Source organism: Thermobia domestica, chromosome 8 (assembly GCF_964235325.1).
Source record: "Thermobia domestica chromosome 8, izTheDome1.hap1.1, whole genome shotgun sequence".
NCBI classification, from domain to species: domain Eukaryota; kingdom Metazoa; phylum Arthropoda; class Insecta; order Zygentoma; family Lepismatidae; genus Thermobia; species Thermobia domestica.
In genome coordinates, this window is record NC_137461.1 from 245,698,884 (window position 1) to 245,714,422 (window position 15,539).

General features: G+C 34.9%; 1 long non-coding RNA gene across 4 annotated transcripts in view; it reads left to right on the forward strand.

Annotated features, from left to right (window-relative positions):
• Nucleotides 1–677: 677 nt before the first annotated feature.
• Nucleotides 678–15,539, forward strand: part of LOC145693519 (uncharacterized) — a 33,777-nt gene continuing 18,915 nt past the window's right edge. The window contains exons 1-4 of one of the 4 annotated variants that reach the window (XR_014132802.1): nucleotides 678–1,117; nucleotides 10,994–11,084; nucleotides 12,502–12,620; nucleotides 14,470–14,536. This is a non-coding gene — a long non-coding RNA (uncharacterized LOC145693519). Of the gene's footprint in view, nucleotides 1,236–1,812; nucleotides 3,149–10,993; nucleotides 11,085–12,501; nucleotides 12,621–14,469; nucleotides 14,537–15,539 lie in introns of those variants that run through there. The other 3 variants (XR_014132801.1, XR_014132803.1, XR_014132800.1) reach the window with 3 other exon arrangements.

Here is a 15,539-nt window from a genome sequence, read left to right on the forward strand (position 1 = left end):
GATATACGTATCCCACTTTTGTATGGTGATAAAGTGTAAGTGGGGACCCTGTAGATGATTATAAAATTATTAGTTAATTAATTTTAAAGTTGGCACTGGTCATTTTTCAGCTTTATCTGATGGAATATTTTGCTCTTCTTTATCCGAAAAATTAGTGTCCTTTCCTCGTACATATTTTATAGAGATATACGTATCCCACTTTTGTATAATGATAAAGTGTAAGTGGGGACCCTGTAGATGAATATAAAATTGTTGGTTAATAAATTTTAAAGTTTGCACTTTTTGTTTTTCAGCTTTATTTGAGGAAATATTTTGCTCATCTTTATTCGAAAAATTAGTGTTCTTTCCTTGTACATATTTTATAGAGATATACGTATCCCACTTTTGTATGGTGATAAAGTGTAAGTGGGGATCCTCTAGATGAATATAAAATTATTAGTTAATTAATTTTAAAGTTGGCACCTGTCGTTTTTCAGCTTTATTTGAGGGAATATTTTGCTCATCTTTATCCGAAAAATTAGTGCCCTTTCCTCGTACATATTTTATAGATATATATGTATCCTACTTTTGTATGGTGATAAAGTGTAAGTGGGAACCCTGTAGATGAATATAAAGTTATTAGTTAATTAATTTTTGAAGTTGGCACTGGTCGTTTTTCATCTTTATGTGAGGGAATATTTTGCTCATCTTTATCCGAAAAATTAGTGTTCTTTCCTGGTACATATTTTATAGAGATATACGTATCCCACTTTTGTATGGCGATAAAGTGTAAGTGGGGACCCTGTAGATGAATATAAAATTATTTGATTATTAATTTTAAAGTCGGCACTGTACGTTTTTTACCTTTTATGGAGGCAGTATTTTGCTGTTATTTTCTGAAAAATTAATCGCTATATATATGAAAATTTAATTATATACTACACATATATGTGCATATTAGCATATTATGTGCATATTAAGTTAAAGTCGTGAATCGTCATTGTCATTACACTAGAAGTACCGCGATTGGTTTTGATAGTACACATTTAAAATGTATACTGGCATCCTAGGAAATTTCGTTTTGTCTGGAGACAAATGTCTGCTAAAATCACCACGGTTCTAACTAAAGTCTTACCAGGTAACCTAAACTAACCTAACCTAACAATTTTTAATGTTTTACTGCATTTTTGTAGGTTGGAAACTGGAGGGGCAACTCTAAACTTAAGCCCGAAAATGTATAGATGAAATTATATAAGGTATAATAATGATTAATACCTTTTGTAAGATGTTTGTGTGAAAAGTTGAGAGAAAGGTTATTATTAATGTGAGAGTTCGTACTATTTGGAAGAGGCTAAAGCTTTTGCAGAACGATTCGATGCTTGAGGATCATAGTGATCCTATGTTAATATTTATGCGTTGAGTTTTTTTTTAATTGGGCATTTATTCCGAAGTTGGACGTCCGATACTTTTCTACCAAAATTGGGTAAAAGCTATTATAATGTATAATTTTTCAATTTCGCGAGTTGGGAGAAAGTGTAATTTAGGTTAGGTTACGTTAGGATCTATAATAGAAGTACCCTTTGACGGGAGCTTCACGAAATTCAACACTGTCAGTTCACATCCCGTACAGCGATTGGGTATATTACCCGCAATATTGATATTATGAATGCTCGTTACTTTCCCACAATGCAACTATTCGGTTACCTTGCGCGAGGTAGTTCTCTTCGCTTGCTTAGTAGTCCCATGTTTATAACCAATTATATATAACAAATAGAGAGGGTTTTGTTGTATTATCCTTATATATTATCAAGCACACAAACGATCAAATTATACGTATCCTCCGTGCAAGTTTCAAAATTTTGCACAAAACGGGCGTCCAACTTTGGAATTTAACCCCTTAATTGTTATACCTTGTGCCCTTATTACTTTCTACAAACAGTACAGATCAAGAATTTTAATAATAATTCACCCTTAATTTTTACTAATTAATGCTGAACAAGCGACAGCGAGCGAAACTTTCGTTAGATAGGCTAGTTTAGGTATGTGTAGCAACAAGAAAACGCGATAGGTTACGATTTAATGCTTTTTAAGTGTGCTTCTGTCGCTTTCATATTATTACAGAAGGCCTCTCTCTTCGTGTTACACTAAGTGACACCACCTTTGCACTTTTAATTTAATTCATAATGGTGATGTCAAACTTCAAAGCACATAAATAACAGGTTTTGCAGAAACCATTTTCTTTTTAAATCCGATATTTTGTTTGAACCAGTTCATTTTTAACAAAAATATATTTAGGATAAATTAAAGTGGAGTAAACAAAGTCCCTATTCAAAACTAAGTAAAGGTGGGGCGCTGATTGGATTGAGTGCTCGGTTTTGACCTCAAGAAGTGATCTAACCCGATCAGACTCGGTCAGAGGTCAACTAATTCCTCAAATGATGTACCAGTAGTTCACAAATTATTTACCAGTCAGCCCATTCAGCAGTACTGAAGCTTTACCTAAGTTTAACCATTCAGTACCTTCGTACAAGGGACCATGAGCTAATGAAACTAATATATGAACTTAGTTGATCTCACAGTTTACTGAAGTTAGTCAAGTATTCATAATGATTTTGTATGTGATCGTTCTTACGAAATGAAGCTTATTTAGCTTTGGGGTTAACTGCTGTATCACCGGAACAGTTTTACAAAATTTACCGGGTCAGTTGGAGATTTTTTTTGTTTGTTTGTTTATGAGCAAGAATGAGTGAAAGTCATGTAAGGGGAATAGTAAAAATGAAGAAATTGGTTATTTTTGATGTTGTAAGCGACACTGTATGTGGAGGCGGATGGACCATTTCGCGGAGAGATATGGTTGTTATTATGTAGTGGCGCGAAGAGGAGTATGAAAATAGCTCGTGTATGTAAAGGCTGTCACATGTCGTGTGTTACGTACATAGAACTGTTCAAAAATAACGAGCGACAGTTGTTGAAATTTTGTGAAAGACCAGTATACTGAAAAGGTTGACGGTTTGTGGAAAGTGTGGAAACTAATTGAAAATACAGAAAGGAAAGGGAGCGTATTATTTTACAGCGTCAGGGAAGAAGGAAAACCATTTAGAGGGCTATTTAGCCGAGTACTTGTTTAAGGAAAGAAGACCCCAAGAAACTGTTGTTCACGATTTTGAAGGTAAGTGACTTCTGTTTCTGCAAGTAAAGCATTATTAGTATGGCAAGTGCTATTGAAATGTATATGATTGCGGAAACCACATGTTTTTAGTACCCTCGCTTACGCGTGTACACATCGTCGCTGACGCGCCTGCTCCCTTCGGGCACACTACCGCGCTGGTCCGCTAGCTCCGCCCTGCCTTGGCTCGGTTAGATAGCATTCGTACACTTAGTGGCCACCTAGCACAAGTTGGTTTGTGTTTTGCACTGTAGTTTTTTATGCCCTTATCCTAATGTGAGGTAATCTAATGTAAGTTAATGTAATCCAACGAAACATAACCGTATACAGTACATTTTGGTACTTTTTTTCGATTTTAATACTGGTCCGGCGATGCGGCAGTAATGCCTTAGCTTTGTAATAAGCTAGAAGAAAATATAAACGTCATAGAAATTACAAGGTTCTAGAACACATGTCCCACTTCCCATTTAGCTGTAATAAAAACCCAAAACAATGTATCCTGCGGTCTTCTAACCCGCTTTCACTTGCTGACGCTCGCTAGCAATATTCTGTGAAATGACATTTAAATTTTGGTACAGAAAGGAACCAATCTTCATAACCTATATGGGGAACCTGTGTTCTAGAACTTCCCCTTAGAAATTATCTGGTTTACACGTTGCATTAGAGCGTACGTTAAGTTAGGATAAAAGCCGGAACTTTCAAACTTTTCATCGTGCAATATTTTTTATAACCAATTAACTAATGTAATTTAGCTATAATTCATAAAATTACATGAATTAACTGACAAAATAATGGAAGTGGCGGTTGACGTGGAAAGTTGAAACTTGGCATACATATAGCCTTCAGAGAAAAATTTACGGGATTCTTTTTCTTTTTAGTAGGTGAAAAGGAAGAATGAGTAAAAATCCCATCGTATTTCGGTGTACTTAAAAAAAAAAAAAAAAAAGTCTTAGAAAATTATGTTTGAGTAAAAACTTTACATTCGGTATTCATGTAGGGTTTTCGTAAAATTAACTAAGTAAATCACCAAAACTATACATTTCCTAGTTCAGTGAGGTTGTTTGGGAAAGTGAAAAATCTTCCCTTGTTATTTATATGGAGATACCTTCTACAGCCCAAAATTATTAAGTTAAACGATGTAGCCCGAAGGTTAGAGTGATGCAGTTTGGCATGTTTGTAGCCTTCTGGAAGTAACTCACAAAAAAATATCAAAAGTAAATATTTTTAGTTTTTAGGGTAATTCTAAAATAAAAAGAAAGATTTCCGGTGCTATTTAAATGCATGTTTGTTTTGGACATAAAATCTCATGTTTTAGGTAATTGAAATTGGAACAAAAGCTTGAAATTCGGTATGCTTGCAAGCTTTTGATAGCGATATTCAAGTTATTGACCAAAAATAATATTTAATTATAGAGGGATTTTTAAACTTTTTTATTTTTATTTATTTATATATTATTTATTTTAGAAAACTGAAAACTCACAGTTATTTAATATCATATCTTCAACATCTCAAAATGCTTAGACTTTCCCTGAACATCTGCGGATGAAATTTGGCATACTTGTGGGTTTATAAGGTGCGAGACCGTAGTCGGAGTAAACGGTGATCTAGGTGCGAGACCTCCAGCTAGCCGAAGGCTAGTCTTCAGTAACACGCACAGCTGCTGCACATGTTGGAGTTGGAAGTCATCGATTGCGAGGAAAACAGAGCTAGTTGACTTTTGCCTTCGAGTTTGACCGGGTTACTGTTTTCTCTTGAGGTTGAAATCGAGCTCAATAGCACCAGTATACTCAAATTACTTTATTCCTTTTTTTAAAAAAATAGTAGGGGTCATCGTTATTCCACTTTAAACTTTATTTGTTGAGATTGCATATTAATGAAAATGTCTGGTCCATATATCCTTATTCAACAGTGAGGTTATGAAGGACGGGAAATACAGTTTAAGGTTGGACCTGAATCACTACTCGGTTTACATCCAAGAGAAATTGTTCTTCATCTGGACTTGAACTCGGGATCCCTTGATTAGGAAGGCGATGAGTTTATACACTAAACCTTAGGACACGTGATAGAAATATGTTTAACCGATTTGCATACTTGTGCATATTTTGCGTCACTTCATTACAAAAACATACACAACTGCATAAGTGAAATCACTTTACAGACTTAGAATTGAAATAAGGGGCCACGGTGGCTCAGTGGTAGAGCGTTCCCCTCTGGTGCGTGGGGTCGCTCGTTCGATCCCAGCTCGCGCCAGTGGGCCGTCTGTCGGACAACACCATGTGCATAGGTTTTTTCGGGGTTCTCCCATTTCCTCCTACTTTCTTCATTTCAGTCATTACTCATCATCACCGTCTCTCTTAGCTTCGGTGTATAAACGTGGCACGTTAAACTAAATATTTCATTTCATAATTGAAATAAATAGACAATTTCAAAAGATTATACAGATTACAGAAGATTTCTTTAATTCAAGTAGTTCACTGGATCCGAAGTACAGCGTCCTAATTTAAATTGCTTAGAAGTGAATAAAGATACTAATAGTTTGTGTTCACTCTAGCTATGAACCATTTATTTCTTTTTTTATATTTTTGGCTTAAACCAATTGGATTTTTTAAAAATTTAAACTATCTTGGTTTACACCAACCAACTCTGATAGATAATAATCAAAAATACACACAGCTAGTTTTGTGACTGCTTCCTTGAGTTAGTTACATTTTAATTATATTCGTTTCGTGCCTATTCATTATTGAGGGATTTACATATCCAGATAGTTTTGTGACCTCTGGCGTAGGGTAGTTACGGATAGGTTATGCTCGTATTGGGCTGTTGCGTTTTGGGCTACCAAATAGAGATTTCACTTCCGAACCATAGTGCAGTCCAACTCTAAATGCAGTAAGATGTATAATTTCTACACTGCTTCTTACCGGGACACTAGCTCTTGTATACGGATCTTGAACAATCTTCCTGTACTTTACTGGAGTTCCATTTTCCTTTCATATACCTCCAAACTTCCTGACTTGGTACGCTGTCTTAGGTCTTTGCCCATTCAGTGAATACTGCATCCTTATTGCTTTCCCTGACGCTTTTCCATTGTTTGTTTTAATAAGATTTCATCTACGGGCGTCGTTAGCGTGACGGGGACATGCCCCCCCCCATAATTTTCTGTGTCGAGTATAAAGTTACCAGCTGGCCAGTATTTTATTTATTTATTTATTTTATTATTATTTGCACTGCATGAGTTACGGTATATCATTAATTTATTTCGATAAAATTAAACCAAATCATAGTATGTAATTAGAAAATAACTTGCACATGTGAGATATATCATGTGTTCCCCTCCCCTAATATTTAAGAGCTATTGACGCCACTAATTGTATCAGTTGTACTCATTTGTGGCATGGATTCAACTGTTGTTTTTCTATTTAATTTCCTTTCTAAATTTTCATCGTCCAAGTGTTTATTGTATGTGGCATCAGCTTGATTCCTCGGTAATTTTCACAATTTTGTACATCTTCCTTCTCTTTGTATATAGATACAGTACTACTCTCTCTCTCTCTCTCTCTCTCTCTCCACTGACTTGGCATTTTTCTCTTGTCTGTAAACTGTTTTCATTAGATCCCATAGTATGCGGTAGGACAACTTCTGGTCCTAAGCACCCATGTTTTAGCTTGTAGTTGCTTTCCCTGTCTTCATTTTCTTTAAAGCATATTCTACCTCTTCTCAGCTTATTTCTGAGATCACAATACCTGTAACTCCCAAGATTTGGTGTTCCATTACAAAAGACCTGTCTTTGGTTTTCTTAATTTAGCACCTGTTTCTCTGTTGATTCTTCTCCATCAACATACAGGGCATAACTGTGGTACATGAAGCTAGAATTTTATACTTCATTCCTGGTTACTCAATTAAAGATATTTTTGCAATAGTAATTATGCTTTCCTCATTAGCATTGAGAGATCCTTCATTCCATTCACATATTGAAGTCATCAGAAGTAAGATTTTCCGAAAGATCAAACAAATTAAGAAATAATATCAAGAGAAAAGGCACAGAACAGTACCTCCTTAGTTCTACTTTGCTTCTTCAGGACAGACCTTCAGTTATTTGTATCCCAACTTCCAAGTAGGATAAATACTTTTTGTACATACAATCACTAAGCTGTATTTCCGAAGAGTTTTTTTTTTTTTTTTTTTTTTTTTTTTTAAAGAGCCATTTGGCTTAAAGAAGCTGACCCACAACTGAAAGATAGGAATATGGGAAAGATGTCGCTCAGAACCTATATTTTAAGATGCTAACCGGTTTGAATGACATTGAAGAAAATAGCTAAGACGTGACAAAAAGTTTAACATATTTGTATAATCTGCCTAATTTTATCATGTCGTTTTATAAAATTAAATTGGAAGGATGAAGAGTTGCAGGATTCAATTTTTTCTTATTTCAGGGAAGTTTTATTCATATTTCTTTATTTCCTTAGAGCTTCTTCACATCCAGTTAGTTTTCCGAGCGCTTGTGGTGTGTGGAGTGACGGATTCGATTCCTGAAAGGAGCTCAAAATTTATGTTCACCCAGCATCGTGTACCATAGATTCCGACATAATCTTTATATTGTTCGTTAAATAGAAGCTTTGTGCAATCTGTGTATTTCATTGAATAAACATTTGTTAGTATTTCAGAGGAAGAAATCGATGATGAGGCATTCGAAAATTTAACTGTGGATGCAATAAAGGAATTAATTCCTAAAGTTGGACCACGAATGAAATTTATATCAAAATATAAATTGTACAAGGAACAGAAGATGAAATCTCCTACTTCTTCATCCCCTGTGTCTTTCCTGTCACACAGCTCAGTAGGCAGTACCTTTAGTGATAGCGAGGAAGAAATAACTGATATCTTATTATTTTTCTCAAATATAATCGTACTTTGTTATCGTTGTACCTGTAATACAGTATTCATAGGAGTATTGTCAACCGTATTACGATTTTAATCGGTAGAGAAAGTGTTGGGTATAATACTCACTATTTTTTTCAGCAAAGTGTTTTACTTGTAAATATAAACACGTTACAGTGCCCAAATTAAAATATACGCGCCTTTGGCGTGGGAGACCGGGGTTCGATTCCCGGCGGGAGTTCATGAGGTTCGGATTCCTCGTTAATCAGTAGGTCCACTTCTCATATAGCCTCGCTGCTGAACGGGACGTTAAACTCAAATTAACCCAAATTAAAATATCTTGGTAACAGTTTCAATGTACTTCTGACACCATCCTCAAATAGAGGAATAGAATGAGAAAAGGCTAACACTATTTTCCCATTCTATTCCCTCTCTGAAGATGGTGTCAGGAATATACCGAAACTGTCAGGGAAGATGTAATTTTAATTATTACAATTTAATGTTTTAAAATTTGTCTTTTGCGTTCAGTTACTTATTGTACTTGCATTCTGTAAGGATTAGTCCGTGTCAATGTGTAAGTGTAAAAGTTGATGCTTCGCAAAAGAAGGCAAAAAAAAAAAAAAAAAATGAAAACAATTTTGTACGTTTAAGTCACTCGTAAAAATATTAGCAAGCTTTTTCCAAACCCAGTCATACTATTACTAAGTCAACAAAACAAGGAAACTAATGATTTAAATCTTTTCTTTGTTACCTTCCTAGTTTTTTCAAACTCGAGTGCACATAGAAGGTCTTCAGTGCTTGTGTGGATAGTGACGCGCCTTTGGCGCGATAGAACCGGGTTTGATTCCGGACGGAAGCTCATGTTCCGATCCGACATTAAGCTGTAGGTTCACGTCTCATATAGCCTCGCTACTGAACGAGACGCTAAACTTAAACCAAGAAATCGAATGCACATACTTTCTTCAACGGCAGTAAATTAATATTCTGAACGAAACGTTAAATTGTAATCCATTTCAGATGATTCCAGGAAAAAAAAATCCGTAAAAAAGACAATGTTCAAAAATATAATAATTACGCATGTAATAATGTTTGCAATTTAATACTTAAATTATAGCGCACAGTGCAGCAGTTTTCCATGTATTTAAAGATAGCAGAAAAATGTAAATGTAAACTTAATTGTAAGTTTGGTAAATGAAAGAGGTACAAGAACTTACGAGTACGAATATCATATTGAGAGCCCTAAATGTAGCGAAAGTCTCGAAATGACGGTTTGATTTGATTCTCTAACAGGTTCTTCTAGTCTTAATAAATATATCTCTGTTTCACCAAGGTATATCTCTGTCCTTAACTGCATTCGACTTGATAGATACCAGATTGTTTCAGAGGGTCAATCCTCTGAGAAATATATTATGTTTTCTGAAAGAATATCGGAAGCGTCGATGAAATACCTTCTGAGAATAATTTTTATTTGGTTAGATAATATTGGAAAATATGGAATACCTATCAAATTTCTAGTTAGTTTACTTTCATTTTTACAATAACGCAAAGATTGAACAAGTTAATACAGCCAGTTTTTTCAAGGTGCGGTGATCATATCAATTTTCATGCTCGATGTTGTATTGCAGATCGTGATTTTGGGTACTTAATGTAACAGCAATCAAAATAGCCAAATGTTCCTTTTTACTAAGTTGAAAGACATAGATTTTGCCTTAGTGTAAGTTATTTAGTTAATTGTAGTTAAATGTCCCATTTTAGCATTGACGCTATATTAGACGTGAAACTACATTTTAAAGTGAAATAAGAAACACTGTAATGTGTTCGTTGCTCTTCCACTGATAATTGAACCCGGGACTGCGTGAATTATTCACGCACTCTATTCACTAACAGGCGAGGAGGGCTTCAATGTAAGTTTTGCCATGATGCTACTAAAATGTATTGTATTCCTCTATCCCCTTTTCATTATTCTCTCCATCCATTCTTTATCCCCATCTCTTCTCTTCTCTCCTACGACTTTGTTTGTTACAAATATTACTACTTGCATCGACATGGTATGCAAATTCTGTCGGTAGTGAATTCAATGTGAAATGACCTAATAGCTATTTTCCCACCATCCAGAAACCAAGAAAGTTATCTACCTAAAAATGTATTTCTAATTAAATGAAAACGTATTCTTTCCACTGGTTATGGTTCCAATTTGGTGCAAGTTTGGCAACATAACCATTTTGAGATACGAAGAGCATTCATTTTTCACATCTTGTACTTTTCCTTTTTATAAGATCGCATGTCCCTAAAACAATCTGTGCTTCAGATTTGAGGTTTTCTTTATTCTATAGTACATCTACCATTTTTATTTATTTCAAGTATCAGTGTACTAAATTGACTTCATACATCTTTGCCACTCATTACACTTGCACACTCTCACACACACACTTTGTTTTAAGCAAACTTTTTGAATTTTATGTACAAATTCTGCGCATCCATGGGAATTGTTGACTAACTCTCTCTCTCAGGTAGCAAGTTTTGAAGTTTGTTATACCTTTCAGTGAACAATGACAAGTACTTTAAAAAAAGTACTTATTGTTGCTGTTACAAGGGTTATTTTGAGATAGCCGGACTACAAAAAAATAATCTTCATTTTTGTGTCAGGTAACATTGGAGCAAAAGTGTAAACAAATTATACATGGTGGAGTGGGGACCATTGGTTCACTTAACATGAAATGCAGCAAACTGAACTAAAATGCATTAATAAAATTGACATGAAACTGGTTATGATCAGCACACGTTCAAGAAAAGGCATCTTGAAGTTGTTGAATCTGTGCGTTGTCATAAGATAAAAAATAAAAGTAACGGCAATCAACAGTTGTTAACATTTTAAGGGAAATTACGCGCGTACGCAGTTGCGCTATGTAATTATATGCATTTATATTTTTAATCATTGTATTTAATGAAGCTAATAATAAACTTTTATTCCAGGTGACAACTATTTCCTTTTTCCCTAGTGTTGGTGGTGGAGATAGGATAAGCAATGCAAATGGAAGCACATTGTATTGTTACGAGGGACCTTGTGAGTAGATTCTATCTCAATGACTTACGTACAAAAGTATTTTTAATTAGACACATCCAACTAACACCGCTAGAAAACATGTTTAAACATTTATTTTCGGATTAATATTTATCTGTTTTATTGCATGAAAATGAAGAATGAGCATGAAAAAGTGGTAATAGTTAAAGATAAGCATTTTGTGTGCTATTGCAGTTAGTAGTTAACCGAGCGAGCGTGGGTGAGTGGTTAGCGTATGCAGAGGTCCCTGGTTCGAATCCTGAGGCAGGCCATCGTAACAATTGTTTTCCAGGGTTTTTCTTAGTTTCATTAGGCATATGTCTGGATGGTACCTTGAATATATGACCCGCCTCGCCGACTTCGAAGCTCCTTTCCTTCCTTTGTTATTTGTTTCAATGTGAAATGCCTTTCGGTTGTATTTGGAATGTTGTCAATAAATAGGTAAGATAATTAAAGGGTAAGTGTCCCAGTCGCTCGTATAAATTGAAATAGCCCTTATTTCGAGAACTTTCCTACCGTCCTCCCGCATATGAGAAACTTATTATAAAATGCAAGTGACTCTTAACTGATTTTTTTTAAGAAAAAAGGAAGAAAAGAAACAATATATACTATTTTTCTTTCTTTAAACAGATTCCATGATCAAAGCATCAGGTTGCTGAGATACTTTTCCTCAAATTGTTAAAAAAAATGGTGTAAGACACAGTGATGCGATGAGCATTCACAAGTGAGTTCAATTGTGTCTTCAAATGAATATATAAATATTGTTAATTTCTTCCTTACTTCTTATTTCTTACCTTGAGTTGAACATCTCTCGCATTTTATAACATGTTATTAATATACAGAAGATTCGCGTGAACATGCCAGTCGAAAAGCTCTTGAAATATTACACTATTATAATATATATTAGCAGTTAGGACAGTGGTAAGTTGAGTATTCATATTTTATGATTTTAAACTTTTAATTATATGTTCCAGTAGACAAAATTATCGTTTTTCGGATGTAGACATTATGTGAGTTCCCTTGAATTTTATTTATGGCCCTCTGACTAGGACAGAGGTGTAGTGGCCTGGAAATATTTCAGTTCTTGCTTCCGTTATCCTGGTACGACTAAGGAAAACCTCCATCAGAATGGCAGTCCGAGCAGGCCACTTTTGTTTCAACTCATTTTTAAAGCGTGGGTGCAAGTATTACTTAAGCGCAGCCGTTACACGAGTATATACGGTCCACTCCTGGTTGTGATTTGTAAAAGAAAATATATCAAAGTGTGAAGTCCTAACGCCAGCATGCATTTCTGTTTGCTTAGGGTGATTGCTTTTACGTGTAATGAAGGTACTTCAATTAATTTATTTGAGAGAGAGAATAAGGATAGGATAGAATTCTTACAGCATTATTTTATGTATTTATTTATTGTGTATTCCAGTTGATGTAGTATGTGGTTCGGCAGGATCAAGAGATACATCCACAGATGTAGATATCTGCAAAAATAGCCCGTTGATGGAAGAACCCCAAGTGAAGGAAAGTGCAGCAAAAGAGGAATTCGTAAGTTTTCACAACACATTGTTCCTGGTGTAAAATTACCTTGTATTTCACGTAAAGAGCCCATGAAATTGATGAAAATTCACATCCAAAGATATATCTTCACTTGAATGGTTCTTCACAGATGAAATAGACAAATAAAACTGATTGTAAGTGTCCGTTTATCCTCAAAGAGACTACCTATTCTTCGTATTTCCATAGAAGATTTACGTATATATAAGTATGTTGGTATAGCTTGTGTAACCGTTACTAGATTTAAAGTTTAATTTTCCAGATCGTAATAATCAGTTAGTCACACATCTTTTATGACCGCAAGAGTGAGCATGTTTGGTAGGACGAATTCAATGTAAACATAACTCATATTCTTTATAACCTTATTTAATGTACTCATTTGATACCACATTCATTCAAATCGGCTCTTGTACTGTTATTAAACTCTTCTACGTGTACATTATCAGGCATGGCGTGAGGGATCCGGGTTCGATTTCCAGCGGGAGCTCATGTGGTTCGGATTCCATGTTAATCAGTAGGTCCACGTCTCATATAGCCTCGCTGCTGAAAGGGACGCTAAACTAAAAATTAACTCAACGTTATCAGGCAGGACGGTCGCCCTGCAAGCAAGGCTTTAAAAAAGTAGATCGACTAGTGCTTACGCTTCTAGAAAACAAAAAATGGCATTTCTGCGTTGTTCGTTGACGAAAACTACGAAACAGATATGAATGAAATTTAAAACATTTGTTTTCTGGTAGAAAAGATTGCAAGTGACATCAAAAGAAAATTTCCATGTGAAAAATTGTCAAAGTTGTGATGCGTTGAAAATGAAATTCTTTTTCAGGTAATCACCAGAGATAGGAAAAAAAAAAAAATACTGCACCCATTTCGACGAAATTTGGGACATATATGTACTTTTACACATACATGCTTATGCTAGTTTTTGTTTTTCGTAGAAAACAAGAATTTCTTTTTTGAAATAAAATTCGTCTGGTTATACGTATTCACGTTTATGTGATCTTAACATAAGTGATATCAAATTATTTCATGGTTTTGCTTTTGTTGTTTAAGTTTTGTTTTATTTCAAATTCTATGATCACAAGTACCTTGTTCTAGGACTTGCAGAAGATTCTGAATAGTTCACTGCAAGGAAAAGAAGTATTATCTACGCACAAGAATTTGGGACATCTTAATAGCAGAGCTTGCAGTTTATTAACAGATGTCATCGTTCGATATATTGGCGCAGATAAAAAGTACAGATCGTTTCGTTAAATTTTGTGGTATCGTATATTAAAGATAATGTATATGCATTAGTCTTAAATATTAAGTAATTGCTGTCCTATACATTTATCATCTTCATTAAGAATTCCGAGTAGAATCTCGTTTTCACATGGCACATATTCGACGGTATTGATTGCGTTTATCACCGTGACAGTATTTTTCACTTATGATCTATATTACAAGTATGTTTGTAGTTGTTTTTTTAGGATTCATTTGGTCTCAAAATGCATTGAAATTATCAAAGCAAAAGTTCAAACGCATTAATTCGTTAGTTGCTCATTGTGGCACACAACAATATGGATCAGTTGGAATTTGAAAGTGTTCTGATGACTGCATAGCACCCTTTGGATTGATTAATAGCTGTTTGCAGTAACTTGGAACACCTTGAGTTGTATTAAATATTACAGTTCGTTTATTTGCCTGACTTAATGAAACTAAACATTCACTTCTTTCTTTAGTGCCAGTGTTACAAAATTTATAAACAAGTGTTTTTTTCCCTCCCCAATGGAGCGTCGTCTCTTAATATTTATTCAAGTTTCTATGGGAATTGCTTTCTGAAATTTCATTTTCTTTCTTACAGGATCAGTAGACAGTCATTCATTTCAATAAGTGAGGCGATTGTACGATTGTTGCTGGCTGAAAACAAGGTTTGTGTAAAATTCAGTTAAGTGAGGGAATTCTTGTATATTGCTATTTCTTCGTTTTTCTTTGCGTTCACTGGAAAAAATTTAAAAGTCGTGGAGTATTTTATGATTCTTTGAAGAGTGTTCGGAAACCATACTGACAACTTTTGGAGATAATAGCTGATGTACTTCTAAGCAAAAATGATCCCATAAGAATATGTTCAATTTTCAACGGTCTGATAGTTAAAGGATGGTAAATATTTTATACAAATTTGTTCAGGACAAAATTTTATTACTCATCCTGTATGTACTTTAGAGAGATGACGCATGGCGTATTTGAACGGCAATGGAAGTACCTTTCCACTGATGTATGTATGACGATAGTGGAGTTGGAAGGGAAGTTGTGGAGGAAGAAAAAAAAAACTTTCTTCATTTTAATAAAAGTAGTTCGATTGTATAATGACAATTTTATTTTTTCTTTCTGTTACTTGTAACCATACGGTTCAGCCCAGTCAATTTTTAAGAAGAAAATTTTAACTTTCTAAATGAACCTCGCATAAAAGTGCTCACAAGAATTTTTCTCTCAGCCAACAAACGAATGTGCATATATGTATGTGCGTCTCGTCTGCGACGGAAATCGTAGAGTTCCTCTCTCCTTTCCAAATAAGGAGCTAAAATTCAGCACAAAGAACAATCGTCGTCTCTAAACATTCCTATCTATAAGTTGTCATAGCTATTTTTAACTCCTGATATCATCAAACTGCGTGGCAAAGCGAGCTGTTGCCTAGCAACGCGAAGAGACGGAGAGAAAAGTAAAGTTATTGTTAAACATACACCCGGCGAAGCAACCACGAATGGTCTGACAATGGTGCTCGGTGCAATAGAAGTTTGTATTTGCCGTGGAGACTAAAATAAATGAACATACGCTACTACAGTACTTACAACAATATGTTTTTCGAACAATGTTAATTATAATGTTCCACTATATCAAAGGAGTGTTCGCATAATGAATGTGTTTGCAACATGA